General features: G+C 40.5%; 1 protein-coding gene across 3 annotated transcripts in view; it reads left to right on the plus strand.

Moving 5' to 3' along the window:
* PRR16 (proline rich 16) overlaps positions 1-27399 on the plus strand; it is a 181281-nt gene that overhangs the window by 142658 nt on the left and 11224 nt on the right. The window lies entirely within an intron of this gene.

The raw sequence follows: 27399 nt of genomic DNA on the forward strand, positions 1-27399 counted from the left end.
ACAAGAAGGAGGCACCTCCCCACCTTCTCCGTCCTGGAGCACTCCAGCTGGTATTTGTGCAATGGAGACAAGGGGCAGCCCCCATCAACATGAGCCTGATGCCATCTTTACAGCTCGATGCAAAGTGGGAGTTGGCAAAGGGGCTGGCCTGCCTTCTCAGGCCAGCTTTTCTTCTCAAGGACCAAGGTCTCAGCTGGGTCCACAGCGTGAAGCCTCAGTGCAGTGGCACGTGCTGTGGTCTGTTGTTTGAAGCATTGCAGTGAAGCGTAGCAGCCCTCCATGTGCCAAAGGCGCTGTCTGCCCTCTCCTGCAGAAGACCAGGCCACGGCCATTGCTCAGGAAGATGACTTTGCAGAGGTACAAGGCTGGACAGGGTGTTTCCCATGCTCCCTAGTCCAGCCACTGAACTTTATGAATGGGACAAGCAGAGCAGGAGATGACCGCAAGGACTTCATGTCACAGCAAGACTTTGGATGATGTCCCCTGCTCACACGCGCACTGGGAAGGGAGCGTGGCTTGCAGGAGTGCCCGAGCCCTGTGCTGAAGGGGGTCTCCTGGGTCCTCGGGGGGAAGGGCTCTGCTGGACTCCTCCAGGCTGAGAGCACAGGCTCTGTCGCCCTCAGCTAACGAGCTACCTGGCAGCTTGTGGTGCAGCAGGAGAAGGCCCTGGCCACGGCCGGGCAGGCTGTGACCTGCCTCTTGGCCCTGCCGTGGTCACACCAGGAGCTGACAGGGAGGGAGGCCAGCAGGCTGTCCCAGCTGTGCCCAGTGCATGGCCACCAAGGGCGGGGTCAGCCCCCAGCCCCTGGGCACAGGGACCTCCTCGGGGCCACCACCCCAAAGGCCTTCCTCCTGTGCGGCCCTCCACTGTGACATGGGGGGCCCCACCACCCCCACCTCACAGTGCCACCACCCAGCAACACAGCATCACCGTGCCTGGACAGGATAAAAGGGGCATCCCCCCATGGGGGCATCCCCCCACGCCCCACCGCCAGCCTGCCAGGCTGCGCCGTGGGGACGCAGCTGGCCGGCGGCCGCCCCACGGCGTGGGAGAGGACGTCTTTGAGGGGCCGGTGGGGTTAATTGGAGGGGCTGAAGAGGGAAGGCTCGAGGCTGGACGAGGCTGCTGGAGGTTCTCTGCCACAGCCCCAGCTCCTGGCAGGGCCACGTTCAAAGCTGCGTCTGCTGGCTGGAAATCCTGCTTCATCCTTCCTTCAGGGAACGGAGACAAGCTCCTGGGGAGACGAGAAGTGCCACAAAGACCTGGAGGTGCCCACGGCCGTCAGGCCTTTTCAGCTGGACAGCAGTGGCAAAGGGTGGCTCGGGGGCCTGCCAAGGCCACGGGAATGCACTGTCGGTGCTTGAGGAGCACTGCCGAGCTCGCCGTCCTCATCCCCTGCGGAGCCAGTGGCAGCGGCACCAAGGAATGGGCTGCAAAGATTGTCGCAAGGGCTGTCAGAGCCGGCACCTTCCCCAGTGCTTTGGAGCACCCAGCGGTGTCCTGCCGGGCACGGGAAGGATTCCCGCCCCAAGGTCCATCTGGCCAGGGGCTTTTGCCACTCCTGGAAGCCCCTGAGGTGGATCCGGGATGCAGGAGGGAAGGGGTCGTGCAGTGGTGGAGTCCCTGGTAGGTGTGACTACCCCGTGGGGCTGGGAGGCAGGTCTTGCTCACATGCTCAGGGAACAGCCGATCGAGCGCCAGCTCTGGGGTCAGGAAGGAATTTTTCCACCCCGGGGCAGATTGGCACTGGTCCCAGGGGGGTTTCGCCTTCCTCTGCAGCATTGAGCAGGGCCCCTTGCCAGGGCTCCTCTGGGCCATTTTGGGTAAGTGACTGCCTGCTGCTCTTGCAGCAAATAGAAGCTGCTCTTACAGCATGAAGACACCACTGGTGCCCTGAATCTGCAGTCAGGAGGAATTTTCCCCACCCTGGCTCAGGTTGGCACTGGTCCCCAGAGGTTTTTTTTCCTTCCTTTGAAGCATTGAGCGGAGCCCCTTGCCAGGGATCCTCTGGGCCTTTTTGGATAAGGTCCTGCCTGCTGCTCTTGGAGCAATTGGATGCTTCTTTTTCAGCATGAAGATGCCATGGGTGCCCTGGTCTGGGGTCAGGATTGGCCCTGGTCTTCAGGGGGATTTTGCCTTACTCAGCCACATTGAGCCCAGACCCTTGCCAGGGCTTCTCTGGGCCATTTTGGCAAATTAACTGCCTGATGTTCTTGCAGCAGGAAGATGCCACTTGTGGCCTGGATCTAGGGTCTAGAAGGACTTGTTTTCCCTGTGAGTTTTTTGTCTTCTTTGCCCATGTTGAGCACAGCCCCTTGCCAGGGCTTCTCTGGGCCATTTTGGCCAAGTGCCTGCCCACTGTTCTTGCAGCACAAAGACACCATGGATGCCCTGGATCTCTCAGGAGCTGCCACTTTTCAGCTGCCCCTGAATGCAATAAAAGTGCAGTTTTCTCCTTAACCTGCATTCATGTCATGTGTGTGCCGGTCTTGGACAGGGAACCTTGTCCTGCATCTCTGCTGTCAGCAATGGCATGTAAACTCTATTGGGTTTACATGGCAAGTTTTGATAGTGGCGGGGGCTGCAGGGATGGCTTCTGTGAGGTGCCAAAAACTGTCCCCATGTCAGACAAAGCCATTTCCAGCCAACTCCAAGACGGACTTGCCACTGGCCAAAGCTAAGCTCATCAGTGATGTTGGTAGCACCTCTGGGAGAACAGATTTAAGAAGGGGAAATAAAAGCTGCTCAATAGCAACTGGGAGAAAGGAGTGAGAATATGTGAGAGAAACAATTGTGCAGGCACCCAGGTCAGTGAAGAAAGAAGGGGAGGAGGTGCTCCAGGGACCAGAGCAGAGATTCCCCTGCAGCCCGTGGGGAAGACCATGGTGAGGCAGGCTGTCCCCCTGCAGCCTATGGAGGTTAATGGTGGAGCAGATATCCACCTGCAGCCCGTGGGGGACCTCGCACTGGAGCAGGTGGATGTGCCCTGAAGGAAGCTGTGGTCCCGTGGAGAGCCCACACAGGAACCGGCTCCTAGCAGGACCTGTGGCCCCATGGAGACGGGCCCATACTGGACCAGGTTTTCTGGCAGGACCTGCAGTCCATTCCTGAAGCACTCCACCCCATGGAAAGGACCCACACTGGAGCAGTTCATGAAGAACTGCAGCCTGTAGGAAGGATGCACGTTGGGGATGTTAATGAAAGATTGTCTCCTGTAGGTGGGACCCCACACTGGAGCAAGGGAAGAGTGTGAGGAGCAAGGAGCAGCAGAGGCAGTGATGAACTGACTGTAAGCCCCATTCCCCCCATCCCCCTGTGCTTCTTGGGTGGAGGAGGTAGCGAAATTGGGAATAAGGTTGAGGCCGGGAAGAAGGGAGGAATGGGGGAAGGTGTTTTTAAGTTTCATTTTTATTTCTTATTGTCCTACTCTGACCTTTGATTGACAATAAATTAAATTAATTTCCCCAAATTGAGTTGGTTTTGCCCATGATGGTAATTGGTGAGTGACATCTCCCTGTCCTTATCTCAACCCATGAGCCTTTTGTCATCTTTTCTCCCCCCCCTTTCCAGTTGAGGAGGGGAAGTGATAGAGCAGCTAGTTGGGCACGTGGCAGCCAGCCAAGGTCAACGCACCACACCACAATGGAACGTCTGCCTAGTTTTTGCTATTCATGCTCTATGTAACATTATTTTTTCAATACCACTGAATCTAAGGTAAAGAAGGGTTTCTGAGTCTGTTCCAAGAAATAGAAGTTGAATATTAGTTACGAAAAATCAGATACAAAGTAGAAACATGAGTGAAATCTCATATGCACTCATAATGCCCAAAATGTAAATCATGTAGTATTCTGGCAGTCTAGATTCCACGCTTACTATTTTTGTTAGACCACTTCTGATTTTTTGTAAATCCTGTATACTTCCATCAGGAATGAGGGAGAATTTATTAAAATCAAACCATAATACTGACAGACATTTTCTGATTATCAGAGAAACAGTTTATACTGGATCTGTTTTCAAAATATATTACATGAACAAAATCAAAGAAGCATTTTCTTCATGTTTTAATTTCACATAGTTATGCTTTTTATTTTATATTAAAAGGACTAAGTAGAAGGTACACAGAGCACTGGAAACAGTTTTTCAGGAAACTTTCAGTATATGTATGCCTTGATTATGAAATTATACACTATATAAATTCTTATTTTTGGTGCAATAACAAAGGCTTTTCAAGACTAGAGCTGCTTCTGCCCTTTCTAAATAAGGGATCTGAGGTCAAATTTGCTTTAAATTTTTCAGCATAGGGCTGACTGACCATCAGCAGGTGAAACATGAGGTAAGCAAGTAGTTTGGGTTTTTTGACATCTGCAGAGGAATCTCACAAAGTACACTGAATATAAGCAAACAAAACACGTCATTTTTGGTTGCAATCAAGTGTAGTGGCTATTCGATGGAGCAGATACTACAGTACAAACTAAGTTTATAAACAGTCCTATATTGTTGTAGCTAATCATTGTAGACTTAATATGTGGGTAGAGAGATTAATAGTGAATATAGTCTTCCTCATGACTTTGTTTTTTTGAAGACTGGTAGTAAATGGCAGCATGGGCCCTGGAGAATTCATTCCTGGGCAAATTGGATCCACCTAAAAGCAAGCAGCAGTGAGACGCAAATGAATGATGAGGAAAAGTGCAGGGAAGGGGTGATGAAAAGGATGTTTTCCCTGCCCTATTTCCCAAAGAAGAACTGAAAAGGAGAGAAACACAACTATTAGGTGAACAGAGCAGCTCATGTGCCACAGGCATGTGGGATTTAGTGGTTTATTTTACTCCTTAGTTTCTTGGTTTGGATCCAATTTATTGCGGTAACTTGTTTATCACTTACCATCTGTTTTGTGTGATGTACGACAGTGAAAAGTTTGTTTGGCCTCTTTTCTTTGCAGAACTTTTTTGTCATTTCTTATTATTTATTCATGCTTTTCTGAACCCAAGAGCTTAAAGTGACTTGAGTTACCAAAAAATAAGAATTTTTGCCTACTCACTTTTCATTATTTTGCTTACCGTCAGAGAGGTTTTTGGCCTCCCAAACTGTACAGGTGCCACATTCATTTTACATTAGAAGATTTTTCAACATGTTCAGTAGCAAGTATTTTGGCATAGTGTTGAAATTTTTAATGTGTTTTCTTTCCCCCAGCTATTATGGCATGCCCATGTTTATATGCAAGCAAATATTTAAATGTAGCTAACAAAATATTAGAAAAACTAGGAAAAAATGCTTCTTTGGTCAAAGTTCCAAAATATGAGTCTTCTTTCCTGGCACATCATTTTAGAATGCTGTTTTAATAATTTATTTATAAAAGCCAAAGCTCCAACTTGAATGGAAGAGTCTGCTACTGTTTCAAACATGAAAAATTTAAAAACATTTATAGGCATTTTTGTGTGTACATATCTGGAAGTCATTGTGGCTAAACAGGAAGTTTTTCATTTGAACTTTTCGGACTAACATAACCACAGGAAACCTAAGAGCATTGATGGTATTTCAAATAAAAGAAGTGCAGCATGAAATGGGTAACATTTCATAAAAGACATAGAGGTGGTCCTGGGAGTAAACGGAAATTATAGAAGTACAGATGCATCTTAGAACATGACAGTTAAGAGGGAATTGTATTGAAATGTCATTTTAATTAGGTTAGACAGGAATTAACCTTCTGAACAGACAAGACCAAAACCATCCCTAGAGCCAGTGGCTAGAGTAGTTACATCAGGGGTGAATTGGGCCCACTGTACTGATGATAGGATATGGAGCTTGAAAAGGACATGAAAAAAGATGAATTGGAAACAGATGTCAGAAAGAGTTTTTAGAATCATGCATTTATGAAGTAGCTACTGGGCAAAGCAGTTGATGAAAAACACAACGGGATAAGAAGAGGGAGAGAGAGAGACAAAAGGGAGGGAGAGAGACTGACATCTCTTCGTAGCTAGTTCAGATAAAAAAGATCTGTGCAGGTGCAATCCGATGTCCCTTAGTTCTTTTTATTCACTGCCACAGTGAAGTATAAACTGGCGTTACTGAAACCCGTTTAATACTTTCTCTTAAAATCTTGCTTTGTGTATCAGTCAAATTACAGAATCATAGAATAGTTTGGACTGGAAGGGACCTTTAAAGGTCATCTAGTCCAACCCCCTTTGCTATAAGCAGGGACATCTTCAACCAGATCAGGTTGCTCAAAGCCCCACCCAAACTGACCTTGAATGTTTCCAGGGATGGGGCATCTACCACCTCTCTGGACAGCCACTTCCAGTGTTTCACCACACTCATCATAGAAAATTTCTTCCTTATATCTAGTATGAATCTACCCTCCTTCAGTTTAAAACCAATACCCCATGTCCTATCCCTACAGGTCCTACTAAAAATCCATCATCATCTTTTTTAAAGGCCCCCTTTAAGTATTGAAGGGCTGCAAGAAGGTCTCCCCAGGGTCTTCTCTTCTCCAGGCTGAACAACCCCAACTCTCTCAGCCTTTCTTCATAGCAGGGGTATTCCATCCCTCTGATCATTTTTGTGGCCCTCCTCTGGACCCGCTCCAACAGGTCCATGTCTTGCTTGTACTGAGCACTCCAGAGCTGGATGCAGTACTCCAGGTGGGGTCTCACCAGAGAGGAATAGAGGGGCAGAATCACCCCCCTCAACCTGCTGGCCACACTTCTTTTGATGTAGCCCAGGATACAGTTGGCTTTCTGGGCTGTGAGTGCACACTGCTGGCTCATGTCCAGCTTTTCATCCACCAGTATCCCCAAGTCCTTCTCTGCAGAGCTGCTCTCAATCCTTTCATCCCCCAGCCTGTACTGATACTGGGGGTTGCCCCAACCCAGGTGCAGGACCTTGCACTTGGCCTTGTTGAACCCTATGCTGGGTAAAAAACTGGCTGGATGGACAAGCCCAGAGGGCTGTGGTGAATGGAATTAAATCCAGTTGGCAGCCGGCCAGAAGTGGTGCTCACCAGGGCTCAGTACTGGGGCCAGTTCTCTTTAATATCTTTATCAATGACCTGGATGAGGGGATTGAGTGCACCCTCAGTAAGTTTGCAGATGACACCAAGTTGGGAGGGAGGGTTGATCTGCTCGAGGGTAGGAAGGCTCTACAGAGGGATCTGGACAGGCTGTATCGATGGGCCGAGGCCAAGTGTATGAGGTTCAACAAGGCCAAGTGCCGGGTCCTGCACGTGGGTCACAACAACCGCTACAGGCTTGGGGAAGAGTGGCTGGAAAGCTGCCTGGCAGAAGAAGACCTGGGGGTGTTGGTTGACAGCCAGCTGAATATGAGTCGAAGGCCAGCGGCATCCTGGCTTGTATCAGAAATAGTGTGGCCAGCAGGAGCAGGGAAGTGATTGTTCCCCTGTACTTGGCACTGGTGAGGCCACACCTCGAGTATTGTGTTCAGTTTTGGGCCCCTCACTACAGGAAAGACACTGAGTTGCTGGAGCGTGTCCAGACAAGGGCAACCAAGTTGGTGGGGGCCTGGAGCACAAGTCTTATGAGGAACAGCTGAGGGAGCTGGGGTTGTTTAGTCTGGAGAAAAGGAGGCTGAGGGGAGATCTTATTGGTCTCCACAACTACCTGAAGGGGGGTTGTAGTGAGATGGGTGCTGGTCTCTTCTATCAAGTAACTAGCAATAAGGCAAGAGGAAATGGCCTCAAGTTGTGCCAGGGGAGTTTTAGATTTGATATTAGGAAAAATTTCTTTACTGAAAGGATTGTGAGGCATTAGAACAGGCTGCCCAGGGCAGTGGTTGAGTCACCACCCCTGGAGGTATTCAAAAAGCACATACACAAGGCACTCCAGAACATGGTTTAGTGGGCATGGATGGTGGTTGGACTCAATGATCTTAAAGGTCTTTTCCAACTGAAATGATTCTATGATTCTATGAAGTTTCACAATTACTTACAACATTCAGCATGTGCCAGGTTATTTTGAGATTATTGAAATAATTTCATAGCCACTTTTCGTAACTCCAGGTTGAAAAAATCTGTGCTTAAGCAGCGTACCAAGCCAAAGCAAGCCTCCAATGCTGGGAGACTTGTTACACGATTACTTCTGAGGGGTAATTATGAATGACTGCAGTAAATAATGTATCTAATACTGATATTTGCTAACAGAGGTCATCAGATGGCCATCAGATGAGTAGCACAAATGGGAGTCCAGCTTGTGGGTCCTTAGTATGAGTAAAAAGGTTGGGCTTGGCAGTGTGGAACATCCCACAGCCCAACTGTGAAAAACCACAGGAGAAGGGAGCCTCGCTGCTTCCAGGGGCGCCTCACCTCCTTACATAGAAGACATTAGCCCTGTGTACATGTAAAATATGTGCCTTCCTGGGCATGTGAATCTGTACAATACATACATTTGGGTATGCATAAAGACACGTTGTCTTGCTTTGGAAATTATAAAGGTGGAAACAGTGAAGTTTAGCTTACATATAAATACATACAAAGTGTATATATATATATATATATACTTTAAAAGACAAATAAGGGGGGGTTGAGTTAGAAGTTATGCACTGTGTGGTCAGATGCTGCAGTGATACATAGCAGTTTCTGAAGAAAGGATACGTAAGTTTTATACCAGTAATTCTAGAGATCTCCTAAAACTAAGGCTAAGTAACCTTAGTATGAGTTCAAGTTCTGTTTTATTTTGAGGGTCTGATAGTAAGATATAGGAACTTGCTTGTCCAGTTATTTCTCTTTTTCACATTGGTTTGAGTGCTTTCTTTCATACTAGCCTTCATATAAGGTGCACCTTCCATACCCATGATATTCCTCCACTTCTAGCAGTGTTTCCCCCTAGAGAGATGCCATTGTTGCCAATAGCTCTCGATTATTTGTGATCAAACACAAATCACCAACTACTGGTCACCCAGTAGAAATTGTCCCTCTTATCCTTGTTTTTTGTTTTTTTGTTTTTGTTTTTGTTTGTTTGTTAGTTTTTTTAATGACTTTATTCTCTACCTTTCAATTTTGAGCTGTTCTGGGTAAATTATCATCATTTCAAGATGATTCAGATTGTCCAAAATGGGGCTGAGACTTTCATGTATATTTGAGCCTATGTGCCCAAATGCCTATGGTGAGAACACGTGAAATGTTTTTTCCTAGATAATGTTTCTGATTAGACTTAAAACAATGTTTGCTGTATCCAAATCTTTTGCCATTTAAACCACATTGTAATAATCTAGTAAAAGGGTAGGCACTCACAAAAATGTCAGATATTTTCTGTAGGGACAGAAACTTCAGCAGGAGTTATTGATTCAAGGATTCTTTACAGTGGCAACGACCAGTTATGAAAAAGTATCATATGGATTCTGAGATTCATAGGTAGTGACAGGTCTGTCTGTGTATAGGTTAGGAGCGCAAATTTCTAGTAAGTTGAAACTTGAACAATTTCATGGTACTTCAAGTAACTCTTTGGTAGCAGGAGAACATTATATGAACTTAATGGGATCTGCTTGCCTGCTTAGCTGGTTAGGCTTGGTTAGGCACCATTTGAAAGCTACTTCCAGGACTGATCTAAGCACTGAACCACATACCAGATAACCAAAAATGTAATTTAGCTGAACTGAGGTTTCTGCTTTTCATTAGACAAGCGAAATTGCATTTTGATAATTAAAATAGCACAACTGACAACATTCGGTGAAATAGCATGTATGATTTGAATTTTTCAAATCTCTGAATATTCTGGGAGTAAAATCCTGCTGCTTTTTGCACTTTCAGAGCAAATAAAGTAAAAAATTGCCAGGTATTCAATGTGTATGCATCAACTGTGTCACTTCCCAACTTGCTATTCTGTCTCTGATGATACTGAAGAAAATGGGTCGCGCTCACCTTGGGGAGGTGGTCCTCACCTGGTCCTCCTCACCTATGAAACTTCTGAAGGCCCTGAAGACTTTGAATAGTTCATTTTCAGTTGCTATTCCCTCCCTTTATGGTTTAATTGTTTAAAAATTTGTGTCCATTTGTTTTATCTTTGAAATCAGGACTTCTAAAAATTAGCAGCATTTTCTACATAAAATTCTTTATGGTATATTTTGACCACATATAGCAAATTTCATTCAATGTAGGTACCTCCTGTTACCATTGTTTGGTACAAAGATAATAAAAGTATCATTCTGGATTTCCAGAAAGAGAAACTTTTATTCTGGAAACTTATTCTTGGGGTACCATTCATTTCTTTATTTGTTTTCCCCAAAATTACCTCTTGAAAGAAAGGAATATGAAGTGTTAATGTTGTTTCCTTTCGTACTTTGCATTTATGGTTGCAAAGTGCAAACACTCATAGGGAGTGACAGATCCTATATTTTAAGAGTAATTGAAACCTAATGATAAAACAGTTGAAAATATTTATTTTCAAAGATTATACTTTGGTTTTGATTTTGGATAATACATTGGTTTGGATAATAAATTGGTTTGGATTTTGGTTTTTGTTGTTGTCGTTTTTAATTTAATTGACTGAAGGGGAGTTGTTTGTTTTGTTTTGAGCTTTTTTGCTGGAAAGTGTTATGTAGCAACATGTCAAAGCCATGGACCAAGTTGGATGCTGATAAACAAATCCATAGTTTCATGTGTTTTTTCCTAAATATTGCATGCTTCAGTTAAATATCCAACAAAGTGGAATTGCAATTGACCCACCATGAATCATACTAAAAATATAATTTAATTTTATAATAATTGCAACTTCAAATCCCCATGGTAGTCTGTGCCAGAATAATATTTTATATTCACTCTGCTCTGCTGTAAATGTTGCTCAAGGTTTAAAGCCAGAAATAAGTGTGCCCTGCTGTTTTGTGATCACACCCTGCACCTTGAACAGAGAGGTTAATGACTGTCTTTCATTGTGAAAATCCTTTCCACTGTAGAGTCTGCAGTAAGTTTCAGCCTGTTGCCTTTGTATGTTAAATACTTCATGGCTGTAGCTCAGGGCAACCTCTTGATTGTAAACCTGTAGCCAAATTCAGCACAGGCAGAAGCAGGCAAATTTCACCAGTGTAAGCATAACCATTTATACAAATAAAGGTTTTGGTCCATTAAAACCTATGAGACCTATACTCAATTTTCCCACAGTTTAAGTGTTCCTTAGCTGTCTTGTAATGCAATGGGAAAGTCTTTTTGAGCTCTTGAAGATTAATTACTACAGTTTTCCTCAAGTTCAGGTACCTCCTATCAGTTTTTCACCTGGACTAGTTTAAAAGGACATTGCTTTTAAGTATTTTTTTATGCCTGCTTTTTCTGAAATTTTAAAGGCTTAACATAAAACTGTTTCTTCTGCCATCTCTAGGAACAACAATGAATCCTATTTGAAATGCTGCTGTTAAGCAAAATTTCACATTCAGTAGGGCAGAGAACAGAGGTATTTATAGGTATTTCTTATGCTGAGAGCAGGTAAGCACTGGAGGCAGATGCTCAGAGTGCCGTGTTGTATCCATCCCTGGAAACATTCAAATTTCTTTGAGACAAGGCCCAGAGCAACCTGGTTTAACTGTAAAGTCTGCTCTGCTTTGGATTGGACTCCACCTATTCCTTCCAGCTTCAGTTTTTCTCTGATTTTATTCTCTCAACAAGCTGGTTGGAGGTAACTAAAATGATCTGAAGAAATTGGCATAGAAAGTTGCTGCCTGTTTCAGCATCCATCAACGTGTGGAGTTTTACTAATTGACAGATACTACTTAATGTCTAGTTTAATCATGAAATCCTCTCCAGAAGATATGTTTGAGATTGTTAATACATATTTTCTAAACCATGTATTAAGCTTGGTTTTTCTCAGAGGTTAAAATGCCATGAAAGGTAGGTATTGATGCATGTGTATGCCATGGACTATTTCAGGTTTAGCAGTCTGGAGAAAGCTGTATTAGAATTTTCTCATGTTTGCAGGGGTTCTAGATGGTTCAGTCTTAAATTTCTTGAATTAGTTGAAAAGTGCTAAGAAGATGAGGTATATGTTTCTGTGAGTCTGAATTTCTGTCACAAATTTGCAGACCATTTCAGTCTTTCTGTGTTAACACTGTTATCAGAAGTCATTTAGCACCATTCTTTTTCCTGGTCTAAGGATATCTGCACTAAGTATATGAGTTTGTCCGTTCAGGCTGTTCACTGAAAGCTTTCCACAGTTGATTCAGTCTTCCCACTACCACATGCATTCTTAATTTTGTTGCTTTGTGAATTGAAATGAAAATACTGTATTGCTATATCATTTGTACCATATGTCACTGTTGTTTATTGTTGGAGCAGAGAGTATAATCACCAGAATTTTCATTAGTTGTAGTTAATGATGACACTATCAGTGGTATTATAATTTGACATTCACTTGCTTCCTTGAGTTATCACATAATAATGTCTTTGAGCATAATCATGATTTTCTTTCCATTCCTTAACATACAAACATGCAAACATGCCTTCTGTCACTCCAGTATTTGTTGATATTGTCAGTGTACTGTCTGTAAATGCTCTGGCCTGTTGAATTCATTTAGTAGTGTGCCAAGTTAGTGACTGGATGTGGATTTTGAGAGACAGGTACTACATAGGAAGTAACTTGGTCAAAAAAAGATGCTTTATTTCTGGGTCATTTTTTGCCTATAAGAAATATTTCCTTTTTGAATTTACTAATAAAAGTTGCATATAGTGTAATTTTGTCATATCAGTATACAGGTTTGAGCAAAATATCATGTGTCCATTCAAAAATTAAAAACAACACTCACCCCCCCAAACGCAAAAAAACCAACTTTGCCTCTGCCTATGTTGGAAATTTGCAGAACACAGTTACATTTCAGTTAGTCACCTTTGAGTCCATTTGTTTCAATAGCAATTTAACATTTTTCAAAACTGTTGGACACGTAGAATTACTTTGCAAATATTACCACCGCATTCCAGTAGCACCAGCAGACATTGTTGTCTTGAATATCACAGGTGATAAAGCAACCCAGTGATGCAGTGTGTTCTTTTTACAGATCAAAGTTATTGTAATTTCTGAAGTAACAGCAGATCTTGTAGGATAATTTTTCATGAAAGTATTCATTTACTTTGCACCTTCATTTGCCTTGCAGAGAAAGAAAATCACAAGTGCATAAGATAATCCCAAAACCAACTCATAAAATGTTCAGGCTAGATGAAATGTTGTGAATTGTGGTGATTAAATGACTGTAGACAGTGGCTCAGGCTCTTTACACGTACAGATGAATGCAAATAGGGGGAAATTATGTGAAATCTCAGCACTCGATTGCTTCCCAAGTCTCTTACTGCAGTAGCTTGATTGACATGAAACCTAGTTTCTGATTGCTCCCTAATCTAGGCTCTTTTTTCAGGGGTTCAGTTACCTGGAAAACTTACCAAGAGAAACACCTGAGGAAAAGATTATCTGACATTTTCCATTGCTCCCATCTATAGGAGTATGTTTCTTTTATCTATCTTTCCTTCTTTCTTTCTACCTATCTATCTATTTAGTTATTTATTGGTGCTCAGTAGATCCTGGAAGAGTATCTAACTGGGAAATATTACTTTCTGTCTTCATAGAATCATAGAATAGTTTGGGTTGGAAGGGACCCTAAAGATCATCTAGTTCCAATCCCCCTGCCATGGGCAGGGACACCTTCCACCACACCAGGTTCCTCAAAGCCCCATCCAACCTGGCCTTGAACACTTCCAGGGATGGGACATCCACAACCTCTCCGGGCAACCTGTTCCAGTGTCTCACCACCCTCATGATGAAGTATTTCTTCCCTACATCCAATCTAAATCTACCCTGTTTCAGTTTAAAGCCATTACCCCTTGTCCTATCACTACATGTCCTTGTAAAAAGCCCCTGTCTTATATTGCTATATACTAGAAAATCAGGCATTTACAAGAAATACTAATCTTCCTTATGTCTTGCAAATGCTCAAGAAATTACCAGTCAAAGCAGTCAAGAAGAATACAAAATGAGGAGGCAATGATATGGATGATTTGGGCTTGACTCCATGAGACTGTTGTTTTGTCCTGTTTAGTTTTATGGTGTAAATTGCAGTGACTGTGTTAGGACATCTTATGTGTCTGTGCGATAGCTGGCATAACTGTTCTGTCTGTCCTTTTTTTCATCTTAGTTTTGGGCACTGTGTAAGTACTGCAGGTACAGCAGCTAATGGGGGTAGTCTTTGCCTCCTGGGAGAAGAGCAAAGGGTGCTGGAGAGCAAGATGTTTGGGCATGTGGGATTGAAGTTTTGGAATGGGCAGAGAACATTTAGCACTGTTGCACTGGAAGACTCCAAGGAAGACACATTTATAAAAAACAAAAAAGTGGGTTTTTTTGAAGATTATTGACTTGTAGGAAGCCACCAAAAAAATGCTGAATGTAGAGCAAGCCTGGAGGGACAGCCTGGCCAAGGCGAGATTTGTTCAAAACCATTTTCATTTTGATCCAGTCTCACACAATAGATCCAAATTGCCTTTTCCAAATGTTACCTTATTCCAGGGGCCCTAGTGAAACCTAACATTCAAAATTGAAAGACCTTTCAGTGTTTGAAGCACATTCAGTTTAAGGAAGATACTGGCAGATCCACTTGAAAACTGCATTCCATTTCAGGTCCTGAGAGACTATTTTTGCTTATAATTTCTCTGCTTAGTGCTCTCGGGTAGCTGTCAAGATCCTTTTGGGTAGCACAGTGTTAGGATAGAAATGAGGAGAGAGCAGGTCTGGTTTTAGTATAAAAGGTGTTTCTTTGTTTATAATCCTCTTTCATCAGAATCCTCCCATCACCTGTAGTGAGTCATTAACTGCAGTCATGTTTTCTCTTGCTCAGTGACTCATGCATTATTTTCTGCAAAGGTTGCATAGTTTCAGCAAAAGCAATAGGGGAAAACTGCATACTCAGAATAATTTGTAATTGGGAATCATGGTTGTCTTCTAAATAGAAGACTAGGATTAAAATCCAGTCACAGGAGGGAAATGAATATTGCTTTTCTCACTACTAGATGGATATTTTAACACTTAAAATCTGGTTTTATCTCTTCTCTCCCTTCCCTCTCACTTCTATGTGCCTTCTCTGGATACATTTCAAAAGGAAAAAAGGGCAATCTCTTCATTTTGAGCGGACCTGTTCTGGTCAGTTTTTTCTAGGAAAATGTGTTCACATGGAAATTAAGTACAAGAATGCTTGTTTCTGAATCCCAGTCAACTGTGAAAGTGAGCTGTGCAAAGTGGCTCAGCCCTGAAAAGTGGTTTTGCATATCGACAAACCCAAAAATATGTAAGGCTGCAAGCTGAAGCTTTTATTAAGTAAAGGCATCTCCAGGATTCAGTAGTCACTAAATACAAGCATTTCAAGATAGTAATTTTGAATGTTGTACTTGTGTTGTTTTCTGGATATCTGTGCCATGAGGTTTAACTTCTGGCATGTTAGATGGGACTAGATGAACTTAAACAACCCTTCTAAGATAAGCAAGTGGTTTTGTACCGCATCACTACCTGACATCCTAATAACATTTGGAAAAATTCAGATAAGTCTAGGAACAAAATTCAAATTAAATATTTCCTTTTTCTTCTTGCCATTCTTCACTTTGACAGAGCAATGTTCCTTGCTGCTCAGTTTTACTGGAAGTGATTGCTTTTTCTTGAATATTTGGCATAGTCTATTTGAAGTCACTTTTCATGGAACATACGTTGCAGAGATTATAATTTCAGTTGCCTGATACCTCATAACTGCCTATAGAAGCAAAACTGAAGTCATGATATGACATTTTATTTTCCTATACTATCCTGTGTCATGGGAATTTTAGTTCAGAATGTGTAAACAGTTTGCTTTCTTTAGAAATATTCAGCAATAAGAATTCTTGTTCTGGATATTAACTTTAGTTGCTCTGAAAATAATTTTGATTGGCTTATGCCTGTATTTTTATATGTACAATCAGTATAATTCTGTCCTAAAGACTTATGATGCAAATCAAAATACAGTTTGGCCCAAGCAGACTTTTTCTCCCGTCTTCTGATATATTTTAGTTTCCCAACAGTTACAAATTCCCTCACCTCAGCATAACACAACTTTGCTGTATGCTTTTGAATATGCAAAGATTTCACTTTGCTGTGGACAGCTTTCTTTTTTGTACCTTGGTACTAATATTACATGCAATTTTGAAATCATGCATATGATTTAACCGTCATAGCTCTATTCTGGTCACCTCATTGCATCTTTTTCCTGTCCTTGCTCACTGGAATTGAAGGCTGGGTTTTGGGAAAGACAGTGCTCAGATGAACATCATTACCTTCAGTTGATGTCATAGCCAAATGACGGCTTCATTCTCTTTACAAATCCTGTCTGCTCCCAAAGGTCCTCCAGTGAAGGTGTCTGCCCAGTGCTGCTTATGTAGAACCACCACAGGCAGATGGGATAAATGGGTGCCACTGGGGCCAGTTCTGAAGCTCATCTTTGAAGGTGAATGCTCTTAAAGTCTAAAAAGCACCCAAGATTTCTCTCCACAAGCTGTGTTGGCAAGTTCAACAGAGAATTTTGCCTTGAAATACTTTGTATTAGAAATCGCTGTGAAAATACAGTGCAACTTTTATGTGACTGCTGTATTCACCTCTGCGGAGACCAGAAGCCTCTCAGGCTATACACTCAGATCCTGAACAAGAAGCTGATCTTGCAGTTTCCTTCAGAATAAGTTGTAGGATCACTTTTTTGCCTTTCTGAGATTTGGGGGATTTGGGGAGAAACAGTGGACAACTGTTAGCATGTAAATGATTTAGTAGTTTTCTCACTGCAGGATCACCAGTAGGGATGGGAATAGCACATAGGCTTTCCTTCCATTGGGAACCAGCCAGGTCAGGTAGAAACTGCATAAGCAGTGATTTGAGGTGTTAATGAGGGTGAATTTAAGAGCAAATCTGGTCACAGGAATGAGCTAGTTCTATAGCAGAGGTGAACTTCAGATAGTCCATGTTTCTAAGTTCTTATGGATAAGGCTGTGAGAGGAAAAACTTCCAGAATTTTATTACTATGAAAAAAGTTTTAAATAAAGTATCTTCTCAGCTGAGAGCTAGTTACATGTGACACTTTACCTGTCCTCCATGTGTCTCTAATGCAGACAGAGAAACGTCTGCTTCATAGCCCAGAACATCTTTAAAACAGAGGTGTGGTGTAATGTGTAACGTGACACCAGCTGTATAAAATGTAGGCATTTGAGTAAGTACAAACCAATTTCGGCCCTGTGGCCATGATCAGAATTGTATAATTTAAAATATATATATATCTGTTAAGCAAATGTCTGTTATGAAAATGAATGATTGAAGGTCAAATATAAGAAAACATAAAAATTTTGCTGTTGCTATACTGATCGTCACAAATTATAATATTTACAGAGGACTACAGACATGTTAGTATGCCCATGTATTCTTTCTGATAGTACAAATCTTGTGTGATCTACAAATTCTTACTTTCAGACATATTGCTGGCACTTCAACTAATTGAAATTTATCTTTTACAGAAATCTCATCAGTAAAGTAAAAAGCATACTGTCTAAACAGAAATACAATTAATGGAATGTTTCAAGGTGACTAGTGCCTCTTTTGATACTCAATCCAAGTAGAGGGCTTAAGCAAATATGATAATTTTACTGTTTGTTTTGAAAAGTCTTTCATTATCTTCATATTATCTTTAAAATGTATCAATTGTTAGCTGTTATAAAAGAAGTAGTGGATAAAGCAAATATACCTCTTGAAAGTACTGTGAAAGTTGTTATAATTAATCCCAGTAGGTTAGTTGAAGCTATAGAAAGTAAGTTTAAAACACTGAAATTTTAAGTAACCTAAGCATTTCTTAACTAAACCCTGAGTTAAATATCAGAGCATCTATTTCAATCCTTTGCAGTTATTTGCATTTAGATATTCTATAAACAAATTATTAAATACATTATTTAGCAAGTTCTGGCCCTCTATGATTTGTGCAGTGGGTACAAAATATGATGGCTTTATGAGTTTGAAATACACCTTAAAGTGGTTAATGATGTGTAGTTATTAAAATCTCATCTTATCTTCTATGTTCAATGTAGGATTCCTTGCTATAACCTTCTTAAAATTGATGGATAACTCTCCTGTGCATTAGGATTTGAGTATCACTGTTTTATGTGTTTTCTGTAATAATTAATGCTGTGCCATCTGACAACAAGGCAGAATTGTGTTGTTACAGCTAATGAATTTTGCACTTTAGAAAAGAAACAGATTTCTGTGCATATCCCAGAATTTTAAAAAAGGGAAAAAAAAAAGAAACTTGGAAATAATATTTTCAAATATTATTAGAAGTGTGAAATATATATGAATTCCATAGTCTACAGGAATGTTACTTGGACATAAAAGTATCTCTTTCTTTTCATTACTTAAATTATGGCACGGCATGTATTTTATAAAACAGGAAAACAGAATATTCCATTAATTTTCTTCCACAAATCTATTATTGCTTTGAGATAGAACCAAGCCATGAGAAACACTGTAAGTTCATTAAATTGTGATGATTGTGATATAGGAAACTAGTGTTTTCAGCAACTGTAATAGATCTTGCATGCTTAAATAAAACAAGTTTCTGAGTGCAAATCAGCTGCTGACCCCACACAGGGTCAGCAGTGATTGCAGAATTCTTCAGAAGCTGTGGGAGGAAGCTAGAAAACAGTCTAAATGGCATTCCCAGAGATCCTTGAGAGTCCATAAGCAAGAGCAAGGATATAACAGAAAATAGAGAAGGTGAATTATTGCCTGTGTAACTGGTGAATGTTTTAATTTTGTAAGTAAGTCATTTAATGAGTAGAACAGTGGGAAGAAGGTATGTGTATGTAACAGATAGGGAGCATACTCTTCTCTCTGAAACTTTGTTGGAACAGTCTACAGGTATTGAACAATGTAAGAGCAGAGGACTGAGCAAGCATGTAGAAAACACAATTAGTGTGATTAAGAAATTGGAGAGAGCACAGCTGAGTGACTATTGTAAGTGCTAGGAACCTGGATAACCAGCAAAATAAAAAGGAAAATTTCCATTTGTTGAAAGAAATGTAATACATTTTTAGCATTACCTAAATTTACGGTTTGCAAAACTGGAACGGTACATTCTGATATTATCACCTCCCTAATGTGTGACAAGTTCACATGTATTGTGTATCAATAAAGACATAAATAAATACCTAGGTTTAGAGTAAGTCATTCTAATGTTGGGATCATTAATGCCTATGGAAGTATTAAAGTCCAGAGAGATGAAAAGAATAGAGGTGAAAAAAAATCTTACAGCCCCATCTGTACATTAATGTTTTATAACAGTGTCTGAATCACTCTTTCTTCAGGAAAAGATTGGAAAAATTGGAGTGCCTCCTGGTCAGTTGAAGTAGTCATAGAACAGTAGCAGAAAAGATCAACAGGTTGGTGGGGTTTTAAGAGTATCAATGTAAATTTCCATGGAGAGAAAATTTGCATTTTTGACAAAGAAAAATAGGAAGCATCATGTGTCAACAATATATTTCACCTCTGTTAAACAATACCTTTATGGAAGTATTTCAGTAAATACCAGAAGAAATAAAATGACAAACCACTACTCATTGTTATATGCTGGGGATTTTTCAGATTATCATTTTCCCTGAGTAAAAGCATGTACTATAGTAAAAATGCTCCACCCTGGCTGTGAGTCTGCCTGCCCTCTCAGGAGCTGAGATTCACCAGGTAGGTGGGATACAGGATGCTGTCAGGGCAGCGATGCCACACCCCAGCCAGGTGTTGTGTATGTACCTAGCAGTGGTGGGTGTAGACACACTCTTGGGTGTCTACTAAGAGACAGTACAAGTCATCACTGTCCCTACCATGGGGTTATGTCCGAAACTTACATGTAGTTTGGTTTCTTGCTGATGTAGATTTTCTGCTTGTGGTCCAGCTATACTGCCAGCCAAGTTGCAGGGTTTATGTAGGTGGGTAGGTGTCCACTTCATGTGAGACATCACTGTAAGTAATAGAGTGGAACAAACAAAAGATAGGTGCAGTGTCCTTTTACGTAGTTGCTGTTTTACAGACTCATTTGAAAGGTGCAAGTGAACCTGAAATGTGCCACATGGAGCATAAGTGATTCAGCAGTAAGAAAGTTTAAATTGTGTAATTAATAAATATTTTACATCTGTATCTTCCATTAAAACCCATTAATTTAGATCTAGTAAGGTATCACAGAAGAAATGAAATTAAAAGTTTATTGCAAGAGCATTAAATCAAGCGGCAATTATTTAAGTTGATTTTTGTTTGGAAATAGTTTTTGTAAGTAGCCAGGTATTTTTGTGAGTACTGAAAGGTAGCCAATATTCATATGAATAAGTGTGATTTCAGAATATAAACTAGATTTTAAGTTTACTCAAAATTTGTCACCCTAGGGGACTTTTAAACAAAGTTTTCTTAATTGCTGAAAAAATAAATGAGAAATTTGAGTATTATTAATCATGATTAATGTACTAGCTATTTCTTATAGAATCCAACATAAGGAATTACATTTTACTAAATGCAGATAACATAAATAACCTCCTTGGATTTTCCTTCTAATTCCATCTCAGTTAACAGGCCGTTATTTCAAAAATCCTATTAAACAAGGGTTTTTTTCAGTTTAATCTTGTAATTTTCTGAGGGACAACTTTGTGGTATTGTCCTGATCAAGATCAAGAGCATATTGATCCTCTTCCAAAAGATTTATGTTACTTTTTTCAGGTTGCCTATTTTTTAAAGGGGAAAAAAAAAAATATCTGAGACACCATCATCCCACTTATTTTTTGTACTGCTAGTATTTGACAGCTGCAATAAAATAAAATTATTACTAATTGCTTCTATGCATAGATTTATTAAAGAATTACTATCTGAACAGCAGAAGACTTGTATTTCAGTTAAAACCTCTAAGCACAATAACACATTTTTGTTATTGCTAATGCATTCTTATCAGTTACTTAAGTGTTCAGCCAACTCTTAATCAGTTTGCACTATTTGAACTTTCCTATTTATGGGAGCTATTCATGGGGTAAAGGAGGGAGGCTGATACATGGAAAGAATTATTCCCCTCTAAACTCTACTGTAGAAAATCCTTGTGAACAAGATAATTCCCCTTTTTTAACTACTGTATAGTTTGACTTCAGCCCACAAGCAAGCTAGAAGGTTCACTTTTATAGTTGCTATATAGCTCTACTGCTATATTTCTATTAACATTAGAAACATGAAAAATATAGCTAACACAGTAATGGTCTTAGAGTCCAAGTCATCAAAAAGAAAAGGAAAGGTGACAGTTTTACTTTTCCACTATCATCACCATCTGAGGTGGCCACTAGGCTACATTATTTCAAGCAATGCAAGCCAGCAGGGCCCAAAGTGTTCATTTGTATCCATTCTGTTTAATTGTAACTCTGGAAGGAAAACCAGTGTAGTTTGACTGACTGAAAGTAAAACATGGACTGTGGAGTTGTATGGCCAAAATGAAAAACGGAAATCTGATATTCCTTGCAGCATTTAGATATCCTAGCTGACACAAATCCAATTGTTTTTCATCACTCATAAATCAAGCATAGGACAGATGTGCTACATTTACAAATTGCTGGAGGAGATGGTGTTTGTAGACTTTCTTTTGCCCCCCATTGCTAAAGATAAGAGAAATCCAAATGGAGTTGCTTCCTCTGCCTGATGCATTTTGAACTTGCAGCTTCCCTGTGTCTGAAGCATGCTCTGTGTTTCTGTACGGAGCACTATTGCTTTAGCTGCTTATGCCTGCACTTCTAGCTTCGTTGAGATTTTGGTAGAGGAGGTGCCATGAGAGAGGAAAGAGCGAGTGCTGGGATGGTTGTTGTGTTTTGGAAAAACAATAAGCATCACACTGAGAGGACAGAGTATCCCTTTTTCATCTACTGTATCCTATGCCTGAAGGATGGATTGAACTTTTCTCTGCAACCTCCACAAACACATACCCTCTTCAGTTTTTCTGACAGTTACGGATGTACTGCCAAGGGCACTCCCTATTTTGGGGCATGACATCTAAAGCCTCCCAATTGCCCACACTTCCCCATTAGGGCTCCTCCAGGCTCTGAGCTGCTGCTTCTGCAAGCATGACCACTAGCCTGGTTGCACTTTGTGCCAGCTTTCACACTTTCTCAAGAGCCATGAATACCAAAAATGGCAAGCAATAACTTCACCAAACTCTGACCTCCTGACTTTCCTTCTCAGGTCCCACACCAGAAGCTGACTTTTCCGAAGCCACAAAGAGGGGTGAAGTCTTCTGACACTTTTTAACTTCCCTCCTCTTATCTCTCCATCCTTTTAAGGAAATCCATACTCTCTTGATGACTCGGTTACCTGATGCTCATTGCAGCAACAAGGCAGCTGAGTGTCTTTTCACCTGCTCTCTGCTGGAATATTTAGACATTCCCTAAAATAGTCTAGAATTTGGTTCTTGAGGAAAAGTAATTTCAAAATTATACTGAGACTTTTAATAGAAGATTGCAGGAGGATGCAGCTAGCAATTTACTGTTCAGCACATACTCTGTGTTGGTGGGAGGAGTGGTAAGACTTCACTCAAAATGGAGGCTGGTGTTGTGGAAAAGGGCTTTTCAGAAGTCAGCTGTCAGCTTGTCATTTGTCCATTGTATACTTTGCAGGTTTGCCATGGTACGTGAAGATTTTGTTACATCAGCAATAAGCTTTCAGTTGATCGCTGATTTACACTTCTGATTAGTGCAGTGATTTATATACCCACATGCTAAGAGCTTGTTATATTTCTTCCTGGTTTTTGTTTCCTTGTTTTCATATTGGAAAAACACTATGACACAGTTTACAAAGGTAAATTTAGCATCTTTACTTTTAGTGATGCTTACAAGTTGATACCTTTTTTTAATCTAGTGAATGTATTTTGAAAGTTAAGTATTTCTTTGTAAGCAGTAAGCATGTACTTCTAATTATTGAAATGGATGATTCAGTTTATTATCCCAGTTTATTGTCCCAGGACATGTTTGTGGCTATGAAATATAAGTATTGGAAATAAAAGCAAGCTCTTCCAGTTTTCTTCACTTAAAAGTTTTTGTACTGCTCTTGATTAGAGGCTTTTTTAGGCATTAAGAGTTAAGAGGCTCTTAGATAACTTTAAAAAGGAGAAATTATATTAAGGATTAACACATTTTTCAATATTAACTGTAGAAGAAAGTTTCATCAGGCCAAAGTTCCAGCTTCTCTTGTTGGGTTTGCAAGGGAAACACAAAACCATTTTATTTCTCATCGTTATTTTAATCAGCTAATAATTTCCAGTAAGTACTTCACCTCTCCACTACGCTGTGCAAAGCACAATTCTGTGCACAAAAAAAAAACAACCAGCCCAAAACCCACCAAAACTAAACAAGGTGCATTGTGACTGGAGCAGAGTTGATATTCAACTATTTGCAATGGAATTATCCAAATTATGGATTCAGCAGGCTTTCCTTCCTCTTTTTCTTCTGGATGCATTGCTTTGTCACACAGTGCTAACACAAGGTGCATGCTGTCTTTACCAGGTTCTGCTCACTGGTGTCTAAAATCATGCTAGGCCTCTACAAAAATATTAAAGAAAGTTCATCAAAAAAATGTATTTATGTTTTGATGACTTAATTTACTTAAATTTTATAGTATTGCATTTTTTTGTTTTCTTATATATGGCTTACTGCACCACGAGGGCAACTGAGAACCTACTGTGTAAATTCGTTTATCTAGTTTTGTTTTAGTGACCAGATTGCTGCTTTTCACCAAATACATTTAATTTGTCCCATTGTCATATTTGATACAGCAGTGTCATATGCATTGGGCAATTCTCCTTTCCCTGAAAGTTGCCCCACCTTAAGTAAGTTGGTCTTTTGAACTGCTGATATGAGGTCAGTGCCTTAGATGGGCACTCTTGTCTGTCTACACTAACAATAGTCCTCCTTTTTTGGACATTTTAGTATTAAAAGGAAAAAAGGAACACAGGAAAAGAGTATAATTATGAGAAAGCAAAGATTATCTGCTTTCAGGGTGCTTTTTTCTTTTTTTTTTTTTTTTTTTTTAACCTTTCTGATAGATATGTGGCTGTTTATTGTCCTCCGGACTCTTGATAGAGATCGCCCACATTGCTTCTGGGACCTCATGTGGTTTTGTTTTGTTTCTTCTATTGTTACTCATTCTTACACTCTCTGTTCCATGGAAAGGAAAGAGGGACACTGCTGAAGTCACTATGGACACACAGACACCCCTCAGACCATCTGCAGAAGCATCAAAACAGTGATGATTTCCCATGACTTCAAGAGACGAGATCACCTTCCGATGCAATGTCACAGCAGCAAACGTAGCTTTGTGTTAGACATTGAGATTCTGTGTAAGTGAGAATTTACTTGATTTCAAACACCAGAAACTGAAAGTTAAGAGACTGTAGGGTAGGATTTAAAGAACAATGATGTACAAAAGAGAGTAAATACAGAAAAACTGAAATTTGTGCATTTAACTAACTGTAACTATAGACTTTTTCATGGTTTAACCCCAGCTGGCAACTGAGCTCGACATAGCTGCTCACTCACTCCCCCACCGGTGGCATCATGGAGAGAATCAGAAGAATAAATGTGAGAAAATTTGTGAGTTGAGATAAAGACAGTTTAATAGGTAAAGCAAAAGCCATGCACAGAAGCAACGCAAAACAAGGAATACATTCACCACTTCCCATCAGCAGGCTGGTGTTCAGCCATCTCCAGGAAAGCAGGGATCCATCGTGTGTAACTGTGATTTGGGAAGACAAATTCCATCACTCTGAATGTCACCCCTTCCTCCTTCTTCCCCCAGATTTATATGTTTAGCCTGATGTCACATGGTCTGGAATACCCCTGTGGTCATTTGGGGTCAGCCATCCCGGCTGTGTCCTCTCCCAGCTTCTTGTGCACCCCCAGCCTGCTCGCTGGTTGGGTGGGGTGAGAAGCAGAAAAGGCCTGGACTCTGTGTAAGCACTGCTCACCAGTAACAAAAACATCCCTGTGTTATCAACACTGTTTTCAGTACAAATCAAAACATAGCCCCATACTAGTTGCTATGAAGAAAATTAGCTCTATCCCAGCCAAAACCAGCACAACTTTAGAAGATTTGGGAATCTTTTTTCAAGATTAAGTACTCTCTTCTAACAATTTTGACTAGTTCAGCAAGAGCAAACCATTTCTGGATGCATCAGTTACAGAAAACAAAGCCAAGTGTCTTTGCTGTATATCATGACAGATGGAAAGGCCATCCTACTTGAAAAAGAATTAACAGTGATTTTGGCCTTCTGTCTTGTGCAGAGGAGGAAATACTTGAAGAGATGTTTCAAATATGCGGAGGACCATCTGTGACTTATCTGAAGAGCTGCAAACTCTCTTAGTTTGAACTGTGGCTTGGAAAACAGTGTTGGAGAGGACCTTAGCCAACTCAGTGGGCGCACAGTAGGTTCAGCATTTCAAACATAATTCCAATCCACACAGCCCACAGCATATACCACTGCTCTGATTGGAATCAGGATTTTGCAGCAGGCTTTCTTATACACCTTACTCACTGATTTAAATAAATAGATCCAGAGGTTTTATTCTTGCTTTAAACTTCAAGGCAGTCCATCAAAATGACTAACTTCCTTGGTGAACAGCTCACAGAATTGCTGGCCCAATAGTATGCAGTATTTTATTGGCCAGACAAATTCTGTATTTGAGGCCTATGCTTAACGTGCAAAGCACTGGATCGCATGTTTTGCTAGTAACCTTTCACTGAATAGCATTAGCAGGAGAGTTTAATGGGCTGTGTTTGAATTCTGAGCTGCTTTTTTTGGCGAGAGTATCTTTTTTGTTAAGCAAACCACTCCAAAGCCAGATGAGCATGGATACTTGTGTTGAAGCAGGGATGGCCAGCAATTTTCAGTCAGCAAGCCAGTCTGCACTGGCAAAGGTCTTGAGGTTTGCAAATGTTGATATTGAGAAAGAAACAAAAAACGCAACCAACTAACAACAACAAAAAAAGATTTTATGTTCATTGTGAGCCAAGCCTTTAAGTATATTTGATGGACATTACTAAAGGTCTAAGGCAGAGATGGTTTATGGCTTTGAATTTTTCCTATAATAAGGAAAGAGATCTGAAACTGGGATAGATCACTGCCTGTATAATCATCCCCTTTTCCTGCTGGAGCTCACCACATGCTGCTATGCACTTAAGGTAGTTCTTTACTACATTTTTCACATGTGTAGATTTTGATAGGGATGTCTGTGGTAATAATTGAGAGAAATTAAGTTCCTTAAAGGCTAGGTGGAGGTAAGATTTATTGCTGAGCTTGTGTTTGACTGTCCAATCCAGTTGTATATAACATTATACATCATTAGAGCTGTACGGAGAAAAACAGTGATCACTAAATTTGTCAAAAAATATTGTTTCATACAAGTCTAGACTTCTGCACATTCAGCTTAAAATGGCTAAAGACGCTACAGAATTAAAGTGACCCATGGCAGATCTGCAAAATGAGAAGCTGAAATCTTGATCTTTATTTTCCTTGCCTTTTTCCAGGGATATCCAAAATTATGTGTTTGTTTCAAATATAGTGTTATATCACACCAACATGACAGGAGTCTGGAAGCTTATTTTTAGGATTACTCAAAATAAATTAAAAGACATCATTCTGAATGCCTAAGAAAAAGATTAATACTGATATTTCTGATGAACTGATGTCTCAACATCAGTTGCATATGGTTTGTTATATTTGGAGTGGTGGATAAGCGGGAATGAGACAGCTAATAAGTAGATTATAAGAGAGGATGCACAGGAGCATCTCTTCTTTTATATATTGGTATTTAAAGAAGCTGTTGAAACAGAAGCTGACATCACTTAGAATGAAAGTTTGCATCAAAATGTTGTATATTTGCAAAAGTTTCAGTTTCCTCTATGTGTATTTTTATAATCTAGAAAACAACCTCATTCTAGTAGAGTATGTACCACTTCACAAATCAGAGCTCTTTACCAGGGTTTACATTAATTGTATTTCAACATTCCCAGAAATTACACAGTGCTTTCCATAAGGAGATTCTTTCATTCATCTTCAATGTAAATGTCGTGCCAGGTTGATCTCTTTCATGCATATTGTTGCTGAAAGTACAAGGCATATGAAGATGCTAGGTAATTTACTGATGTTTAGCCATGGTTTTTTTTTTTTTCACTTTCCAATCTAAGAATATATTGTTACATTTTTAGAATATCTTTTGCTGTTTGCATTCAATTTCTTCCTGATACCATGATTTCCTCAAGTCTTGGTAAACAGATGTATAGAAGTTTCAGTATTTTTCTTTCACAATGCATGAAGTCTCCAGCAGTAGATGCAACCCTATTCCTAGCTACAAAGACAGAGCCTCCAGTGTCCAG

This window comes from Aquila chrysaetos, chromosome Z (genome assembly GCF_900496995.4).
Source record: "Aquila chrysaetos chrysaetos chromosome Z, bAquChr1.4, whole genome shotgun sequence".
NCBI lineage: Eukaryota > Metazoa > Chordata > Aves > Accipitriformes > Accipitridae > Aquila > Aquila chrysaetos.